Below are 10832 nucleotides of genomic sequence, written 5' to 3' on the forward strand. Positions count from 1 at the left end.
TTCTTGACATTTTTTTTTTACCAAATACTAATTCAGTTCATTTCTTAAAATGGGATGGAAGAGTCATTGCAAAAATTTGTCCTTAAACACAGCCCCATTCTTAAATCAAGATACTTGGAGAGTAAATAAGATCAATAACTTGTGAATAAAAACACAGTTAAAAATGATTTAGAAATGTAGTCTTCCCAGATCAATATCACATAATATCAACTTCTCCCATCTAAACTGGACAAAGGGTTTTAAAATGGGAAGAAAATAGTTTGAATGCAAGTTGTTTGGAGGAGATCTATTTTTATTTGAACAGCTGAAGCATGAATACAGTCTTCCAAGGTGCAAACCCTCCTTCTCCTTCTCCTGAAGCCTGTGGAGCTCGTTGATGTACTGCCGTCTTATCTGCTGGCCATCTTCTCTCACCAGAACTTCGACTGTTGAAAAGTAATTCTGAAGAAGCTCAAGCATGTGACATGGATCCAGGAGAACATGGACTTTTAGTGCGGGGTCTTCAGGATGGCAAAGAAAGAGAGAAAATAGCAGTTATTCATTAAATCATTGTTTTGTTCTCATCTATTTTTCTGTATTCATCTGTGTGTAAGAGTACATTTATAAATTCAGCAGTGTACTACCCAGACAACAAAGGTACAGTATTCAGGTAATCAACATCTATTCAAAGTTAAGAAGATAAACCTTATTGTAATCATGCTATTTTCAGCTCTCTCACTCACTTGCACAATGATATTCCACATCCAATTACCTCAGATTTTGGAGGAAAAATTAAAAAAGCAATTTATTGTGGAAAGTACTTCATCTTAACATGAAACAAATATAACCTGAATTATTTAAATCATTAACAGTCTCTGTGCTTTAGTACAGAACATACAGTAACTCATTTATTATTAACATGAGCTCGGTACATGGCTGTATTCTTCAAACTATTTCTTGTACTACTTGCTTTATATATTATTTTCATTCCACATGTTATTTATATTTTATATTATATATTCTTTGTAAGAGCATCTGTAACGATTAAGAACTATATTAATAACCATAGTAAATTTACCTGAACTCATACAAAGTTAATTTGTTTTTATTTGGTAACAGTTTGCACAAATCTTAAGACACTACATCAACCATGTAACTTTAATGTCATCCTCTATAACCTACACAGCATATTAGGTTCAGTTGAGTTCAGTTTATGTTACTGACGGATAATTACTACACAAAGTTTGTTTTTTAATGTCGACATTTACGTGGAGTATTACATTCATCATAACGTCAGATAACCATATTTACAGTCTGCGGTTAACCACCGAGGTGAACCTTTAGCTTCTAACATCACACAAACTCATTATTTTCAACAACAAACATTTCTAAACCATTGTAAATAATGGGCTACACTGAGTACAGTTAGGCCGTGTTCACACTTGACTTCTTTTTTCAGAAAAAAACGCTGCCTTCAGCGCCTTTTGAGCGCTTTTGCGCGAGTGTTCTGTAACGGGATCTAGTCTGCGGTGCAACCGCGCAAGGACGGGAAGTCAGACACCGATACAACATTAAAAACATCCCGTTTATTTTCAGAATAAAACCCTCCGTTTTGACGGTTCAGAAAAACGACCGTTTGTGTGTTTGTTTATGTGTTTATAAGGTTTTTATTGACTTTTATACCACGAACATCATATTGTCTCGTGCTGTCGCGAGTGAATCTGTTAAATTACCGTGGAAATTGCTTTGTCTTCATACTCCAGCTGTCCGGCTGTGCTCTCCGTGCTGCAGACTGAGAACGCAGCCGGTGGGTGTTGACAGATGAGGATGCACGGACCCGTAACGGACCGGAGCGGACACGCAATGCACACATATCTGGTGGAAGTTTGCCGTTTTTGGGCACCGGTAACTAGGGATGTAGGTTACTAGTCGTCCTGATTGGTCAGCTGTCAGAAAGGCGCTTGACGTCACCCAGCGCTTTTCTGAAAAGTTTAAATAATTCAACTGAAAAAGGCGTCGGGCGCAGCGCTTTTTGAAAAGGCGTCATACTTTTTCATTTTTCCATAGTCTTGTATGTAAAAAAGGCGCTGGCAGTTGAAAAAAGAAGTCAAGTGTGAACACGGCCTTAGCCGACTGGTTTACAAACTAACGCTAAACAAGCTAGGTCCGTAAATATAAATACAGACACATGAGTAAGCAGTAAATATAACACTACTATATCACTTACCGAAAAAAACTGAAGCACCAACTTGTTGGATGGTCTGTTAACCGCACAGCAAGCCGTGTATGTTGTCAGATATGTGTTAAACAAACTCTCCAAACGAAGTAAAAAAGAGGAGAAATCAGACGGATCAAGCTGTTAGCCTCCTGACCTGCTGACCTGACAGACAGATGCAGCGCGCAGAGCTGTCAATCAAATCTGCCACATCCCTTATATGGGCATAGTCGTTTTCCTTAATAGAATAAAATCCGATGAGTTATAAAAAAATCCCCCCCACAGTGTGAGGAGAAGGGGCCGTCAACTTATCAGATATATCTCGTTTTTTGAACCAGGCTGTAAACATGTTAATTCCTGTGGTAAAAATGGGCTTTTTTGGCTGTGGGCTTATGGCACTTTCGACGCTTCTGCAGCCAGCCTCAAGCGGAACCTCGAGGAACTGCAGTTTTTTGTACTTCCGCATTGGCTTCATTTTTCGAGACCGGAGATTGCCCCTTGGGAATTCAGGAGGTGCAATAGACCAGACTGAACCCGGACCGCCCGCTTGGAGGACTATAGCATCAGTAGATGGGCTGCGACCGAACTGCTATAGGTCAGCTGCACCCAGTGTAACGCCATTTCACAGATGTTATCTCAAGACACTCTGCAAAAAGAGCAGGTCTAGACCAACTCTTTGTTATATTATTTACAAAGACCCAGCATTAATCCACCATGAGCACAGACCTCAGCATCAAGCCATCATCAGGAACCATATCTATCTTATCTTCTAACAGCTGATCTGATACTGTATCAGTCATCTGTCATCTGTCAGCTTCACCTGAAGGCAAAGTAAGGGGTGAATATGTGCAGAGCTTAGATTCAAAGTTGTATTCATTGTTTAAGGTGGGACTCTTTAAAAGAGTGCATTACATTTTGCTCAGAACCCCTGCAGCAAACTGGGTCTGTGCAGACTGGAAACCCCACCTCTAAAAGTCTAAACGATCCCATTAAGCAGTGTTTAGTTACTGCTGGCGGAGTAAACCAGGCTTGAAGCAGGCAGATGGTATAGAGGCTCAGTGCAGCTTCATGCAGCGGAGGACGAGGTTCAAACCCCTCTGATGGGCCGTCTCATGTGGCCTGAGAGTCAGAAGGACAACAGAGATCAGATCACAGCAGAGACTAAATGTTTATGCATGACAGCTGAGACCATCATTAAAGCTTATTGCACTGACCACTATATGTGTTATTGTACAGATGGGTTGAGTTATGCAATAGAAAAAGGATTGTTTGAAGCTCCTGTAGCTGCTGAAACTGAAGAGACAGGAAGTCTCTTTAAGTCTCCTTGAGGATGCCCTCACTCCACCAACTGCTCCGCCATGGAGTGCATGTTTTCCTTTGCTTTCACTGACACATCTCCATCTGAAGATCCAGCACACAGATGGCCAAAACTGCTCTTTTTTTTGTACATCATCTTTTTCTGGCTCGGGTTTATTTTGGAATCATTAGTTCTGTGGAGGGGAGGAGTTCTTCTATTTGTGAAGATTTGCCAGTTTTTTCTGTGTGCAGACTGTGTGACTGAGCCACACGTTGACTTCCTGTGTGTGTGTGTGTGTGTGTGTGTGTGTGTGTTCATATTGACTGGTGTGTGTGTGTGCTTGGTCTTATTGACTGCTGTGTGTGTGTCAGTGTGGGTGTTTACATGCTGTCTATCACAGCGGAGAATGCAGCACAGAGAGTGTAACATGAGCGGCTGTCTCTGCGTTGGAGCCAGACGACACGCCAGCCTGCCAGTAAACACAAAAGCAACGACACCACAGTACACCAGAGAGGAAAGATGACACAAAAGTTGATGATTCAGAGGGACTTCAACCTGCACAGAAGAGAAGCCCAGTGGGGTTTTCCTACATAAAACCAATGCAGACACTAAAACCTTTCAGAGAGAAGGTGTACATAATCGACTTGAACCTACTTCCTTCTGAGTGTTCCTTCATGTGACTGTTTAACATTTCACACATCCTACAAAGAAATGATTCAGGCGCTCAAAAAGAGCAGCAAAATAGAAAACTCACATAAAACTCAGGGAGTCAAATAAAGACAAATGTCCTGCTGAGAGTGATGCAGAATCAGCGGGAGTGAATGAAAAGGTTTTCACCAAAGATGCTGTTTTATATGAAAGACTCTTTTCAGTATTGTCATATTACCTTAGTTTCCCTCAGGGATATCAAAGTTTTTAGAAGTCGTAAATCAGTTTAAAAATATTTGAACATAAATACAATGCCTGAGCTTTAGCCAGATCATAGAGTCATTTTCAATGTTGCCAGTGAAACGATGACGCGATCATAAATCTAAAGCCATCGTTGATGAAGAGGAGAAGAAGATGGATGTTGTTATTTTCATAACCTGTTCTCGTGTTGTAGAAATTGAAATCTTGTCTTGGTCTCAAGACGGGTCTTTCTGATGTGAATCGATTTTTTTCCAACATCCTTTGGAAGGTTATAGTTTTCTATATTCTAACATTTACACTCCAAATAATAAGAGCTATCCAATTGAAACAGCATTCTATCTTATTCTCTTAGTCCTGGCTCACACTGTGCAAATTTTCTACGATTGTATAAAATTCGGGGTGGCATGTCAGCTCACACTGTACGACTGGATTGTTTTACGACGCACGGCCAGACCTTGTGATTTAGGTGCTCACACTGACTGATTGTTGGGCACAACTTGAGAGTTGAATTGTTAATGAAGTTTCATTTGAAAACTCCAACGGAAGGCGGATGGTGAAAGAGAAGAAAGTGGAAGTTGTTGGGGGCTGGATATAGCCTAGCAGTTATGTCCTGGGTCCCAGGTACGAGACAGACTAAAGACCTCGTCACAGCGGCATGGATTCAAATCTGACCTCTGCCCTTTTCTGCATGTCAGCCAACACTCTCTCATCCCAACATGTTCTGTCTTTCTTCAGCTGTCCTATCCAATGAAGGCAAAATGGCCCCAAAAATAAAGCTAAAATAAAGGGAAAAACATTGAAATTTACAATTTACCATCTAATAAAAACACATTTTTTTTGCATCTACTTCCATGTACACTTTTACAGACACTCGCTCTTTACAAATTACAATTATGCAACAGCGCCATACTTACACATGGTGTAATATCGCTGTCAAAGTGGGATTTCACATTTCGCATTAAGTTGTTGCATGAGAAAGCAACGCGTGTAAACACACACTCAGACACACACAGCACTGTCGGCCCTGTCAGCTCCAACATTACATTGACAGCCCCCACATTATGCCTCCGTTACTACCTCTGATGGCAAAAAAAGACTTTGATCCAGCATTTGGCCTCTGTGCATTACACATAGCAGACAAGGCGAAACAGGGGTGTAAACATCCCATATTACACCATCAATCTGTAAGCACCAACTTAATGACGAGGAGCTCTTGCAGGTTGGTGTTTTCTTGACATGTACTGGATGACCTTTGGATAACTTACCATCAGCCACATGCTCAAAGAGGTGTTCTAAAAACCTGTGATCATCAAGCTAATGCAGCACCATAACATGCAGATGAGCCCTGCTGGTTCACCCGTCAGTGTTAGTCAGTAATGGAGCATAAACCCTGTGGAGTGAGACATACTGCAGATGGACTTTCTGCCTCTTGCTCCTCAAGTAATTGTGAGAGGAAATCAGTTTGCCGCTGATGGCAATGAGGGGTTATGAACCATATCACCATCTTCATCATGGTTGTATATTTTATTCTCTGCATCATCATCGGTATTGCCCCCTTCTGGTTACATCACCTGTTCAGTAGACAGTCTGTGGGCTGGTGAGGGTGTGCAGTGGTACGTGCAGCCCCTTTTGTGTCATAGACATTATAATTACCTCACCTGAGAGCAGAAAATAGCTTTCACCCAAAGATTAATAGTCCAAGAAGCTATACAATAGAGTCCCGGTTTTCATATTCACTGCCAGATTAGAGGTGACTTAATTTGAATCTAAATTGAGGCATAAAAAAGAGATGGAGAAAGGTGACATGAAACTTGTTTTGGAGGGAAAGAAATACAAAATGTTGCACAGAATGAGTACAGCCATGGAGCTGGGGGTATTGACCTCAATCTAATCCTGAGTTAATTGCTGAGGGAATGGAGGAATTGGGTGTGAGGTGGGATAGATTGTGAAAAAAAAAGCCTTTTGGTAATCTCTATCCAACCTTAACCAGTGATTGGCTTTAAAAGGGCAGAGGCATTTATGTTAAATATGCCACTGAGGTTTACTGAAGGTTACCTGTCTGCTGCTTTTGCTGCTGCACTTTGTCTCCATGCAGAGAAACAGCTGGTGTTTGTGTGTGTGGGAGTGCGTGCGTGTGTGTTTACAGGGGTGTATGGGTAGATGTTTATAAGAGATTGCTGTGTGCGTGCGTGACCTTACATGCCAGCTAGTCACACACACACACACACACACACACACACACACACACACACACACACACACACACACACACACACACACACACACACACACACACACACACACACACACACACACACACACACACACACACACACACACACACACACACACACACACACACACACACACACACACACACACACACACACACACACACACACACACACACACACACACACACACACACACACACACACACACACACACACACACACACACACACACACACACACACACACACACACACACACACACACACACACACACACACACACACACACACACACACACACACACACACACACACACACACACACACACACACACACACACACACACACACACACACACACACACACACACACGGCTCTTCTGTTTCAAATTGAGGGCCAGCTGTGCCACAGTGACAAGGTGGATATTTCACTTTCCAACTGCACGTCCTCGGTTAAAGTTGTGGAGTCCGTTAACACCGCTGAGGAGAGGAGATCTGGCGAGAAGGAGAGGGACAAAGGACTGAAAGAGTAAAGCCTGGCTCCCACTGCTGGTTAATCGGGCCGATTTGAGCTCTGATTCCTCCTTCCCGACAGTTGCAGGGTCGCTCCCAACTCAAGGCTGATTGGAACCGATTATCTGCCCAGATTATCTTGTAGTGTGAGTGGCATAAAGTTCCAATCTTAACGTCCCCCCGATCAGAGAGACAAGGGAGGACTGTAGTCATGGCGACCAGCGGCAGGACCCGGGCAGATCGCAACACGGCCCTTACTTTTTCTTGAGGTTTCGGTACAGATCATCAGTGTATGCATCTACAATTGTATCAACCTGCCTATATCATTTTAAAGATTTATCTATATTTGATCACTTTCACTTCATACAACATCTCAGCCAAAAGATGTGAATGATGTTCCTCAGAGAATACGTGTGAGAGGTCAAGATAAGACATGTGACGGGATATATGGAAGCTTTGCACTGAGGCTCGTAACCAGCCTAATGGATTCAGGAACTCAAGGAAATTAGATTTATAATAAATAATGTAAGAAGAAATGTAATTGATTAAGTTGATTTAACAACCAGAGCAGCTGAAATTAGATTCATATATTTCAAATATATGATGTAATATATGTTTTTTATTTAATAGGTTTTTTTTTAGTTCCATGTGAAAATATATCTAGGCTCCTTTTGTGCACTACACATCATGCAAAAGTTTGGTACGTCCATCCGTCCATCCATCCATCTATCCATCCATCCATCCGTCCATCCATCCATCAGTCCATCCATCCGTCTGTCCATCCATCCATCCATCCGTCCATCCATCTATCAGTCCATCCATCCATCTATCCGTCCATTCATCCATCTATCCATCCATCTGTCCGTCCATCCATCCGTCCATCCATCCGTCTGTCCATCCATCCATCTATCCGTCCATCCATCCGTCTGTCCATCCATCTATCCATTCATCCATCTATCCATCCATCTATCCATTCATCCATCTATCCATCCATCTGTCCGTCCGTCCATCCATCCATCCATCTGTCCGTCCGTCCATCCATCTGACCTTCCGGAAGTCCGTCCATCCATCCATCCATCCATCTATTCATCTGTCCATCCATCCGTCCATCCGTCCATCCATCAATCAATCCATCATTTATTCCACTTAATTCATTCAGGGTCATGGGCGCTGACATTGGTTAATTGAAACCTTTTCTATTTTTTCATTACCATCAGCAACATGATAGTCAAGGCCAACTTATTATGAATAATGCTTTGAATCAAACACCATAGCTGCATTTTATACATTGCAACACAAAACAAAAGTCAGCAAGGTACACTTGTGGAAGTATAACAAGACAAATTTAAATTTAAATATTAATTTATATAAATTTATGTCAAATGTAACTTTACCCAGTACTAGAAGATTCTTCAAACTAGTTTTATCTGCACAACTTAATATAAAGGACCCCAAAGCTAACGTGAAGGGATACTTCACTAAATGTTTTGCAATGAAAATGGAATTCAGAAATAAAGCTTGCATAAGGAACATCGGGGGACTTTGAACATTTGTAATGTTGGCTGTGAGGAGAGCTTGCTGTGTGTCACCTTTCTCTGTAGGAAAGAAACACTCCAGCTAAAGATGCTGGCAGTGCTCTTGAGATCCTCCCCTGCCTCACCCTGCGGGGATAACTGATGGCTGGAGGGTGAGAGGACAGAGGTGGAGAGGAGAGGAGAAGGGCGGAGGTGGATGAGACGATGAGTGAATCTGACTGTGAAGTAAAGACTTGCAAGGAGAGACTACGTGACAGCGATGGAAGGACATTCAAGATGCAAAAGAAGATAAAAGGAATAAGAGGTCAAAGGCTACAAACTTGAGAGGAAGAATATTTAGTATACTGTGTCCTCATTATTTCTCACAGTGTGCTGGGGTGTGAAAGCTAAAGGCGATAAGAGTCTGATGTTGATAACAGCTTCTCCATCACAGTCTATGTTTATTCTTGCGATATGATGACAGAATAACAAATATCTTGTATCTGGCAGTTCTGCAGTCTGAGAATCTTTTGGCACTGCAGTTTTAGACCGAATCACACCTTCCTTTAATAAAGACGTGTAAATGGAAGTATGTACGGCTGTCACAGTTTACTCCAACAGCTCTTCTCTCAGGAAGTCACTTTAACTGCAGTCTACACAGCTGATGATCCACAGTAAATACAGGCAGTCTACTGTATGTAGAAACGGTTTCTCAGTGGTGATACTCATAACAATACAATATTTTTACCTGCTCTTTTGTAATGTTAAAAGACAAAGAGTAAGGTCTTTTACCTGCTTTTTGTAAAGTGTCTCGAGATAACACTTATGAGTTGATGCTATACAAATAAAAATTGATTGATTGATTAAATTTAAAATGTTTATTTAGACCACCTAAATGTTGTGCCTCTTTTAGTGTAACTGATACTGTGATAGCTCTGTGGTTGGCACTTAATGTACTACATGCAGTACATAATTTTTTTTGTAAGAGTATGGACACATGTTGCAGCAAACATTAAGGAAAACCTTTGCGATAACGCAAAAAAAAAAATAGAAGTGAGTAATTTCTAATTGAATTAAGCACCTTTATTTTTCAGGCAACATGCTAACAAATACTTCTTTAAACTCATGATGACAATGACAGTGTAATGGTTTGGATGTGTGGTGTCTCTGTGTGAGAACGATAGAGAAATATGAAATAACATGGGAAACCTGATTAGTTCCCTGCAAAGATTGTTTCCCCACTTATAGTTCCATATTAAGAAAAGTTAAAGGCTGAATTTGTGTATTAACTTTTGAATCTAAATCTACCTTGTGCTGGGGCAAAGCTCTTCCTCTGACGGGATCCTGGGGGGAAGTGGTAACTGGTGAGGCCTCCTCAAAACTTGGAGAAGTAGAATCTCTATGTGGCTCTCCCTCTCTCTGGTAGTTTTCTTTGTCTTTCTCTTCCCTATATGAAAAAAATAACACTGTGTGAATCCACAGCATTACATTGAGTTAAGTTAGAATATTATATAGTTTAAAGATATCGATTACATTGGCATTAAAAAAATAATAATACAAACACTGTTGTTGTGATAAACATACAGGCTCTCACTCTATATATATCATAAGCAAAATGTAATTATGGTGGCCTTGAAGGTAAAGTGTCTAAATATTTCACCTGCTGCAAATATATTTCAAAATTCTGGCTGCACAACAAATATCCGATTATTTGACTGGATTATATGACTTTAAGGCATCCTGTCTTCACACACTTAAACTCTCCTGTCAACGGTCACACCCGAAGCCGGTCTATGAAACTAGCGAGGTAGACGACACACCAAAGAAAAAATACAGCAGAAGACCGGTCACATGACTGAACTGACATGACTTCAGTCCAATCACAAACAAGCAGTATGGGCCTACCCTTTCCGGTTTGTGAAATATATTTAGCAGCAGGTGAAATATATTTGCAGCAAGTTAAATATATTTGTAGCAAGATAAATATTAAGAGAGTTGACCTTCAGGGCCACCGTATGTAATGGCTTGGAGTTAGGCAAAAATGTAGAATAATTGCATATTCTAGTTGTCTGCATTGATTACAAAATATTTGGCACACAAAAGACCCCCTTCTTCATAAATCCCAGCCATGATCACACCCAGTCTTTGTTACTGTGAATGCAGCATGCTCTT

General features: G+C 41.1%; 1 long non-coding RNA gene across 1 annotated transcript; it reads right to left on the minus strand.

Annotated features, from left to right (window-relative positions):
* LOC132973341 (uncharacterized) lies at positions 1-2667 on the minus strand. The gene is made up of 2 exons (XR_009672987.1): positions 2207-2667; positions 1-500 (listed from the first exon to the last, which is right to left on the minus strand). It is a non-coding gene; the product is annotated as an uncharacterized LOC132973341 (long non-coding RNA).
* Between the last annotated feature and the right edge of the window lie 8165 nt (positions 2668-10832).

Source organism: Labrus mixtus, chromosome 4, assembly GCF_963584025.1.
Source record: "Labrus mixtus chromosome 4, fLabMix1.1, whole genome shotgun sequence".
NCBI classification, from domain to species: Eukaryota; Metazoa; Chordata; class Actinopteri; order Labriformes; family Labridae; genus Labrus; species Labrus mixtus.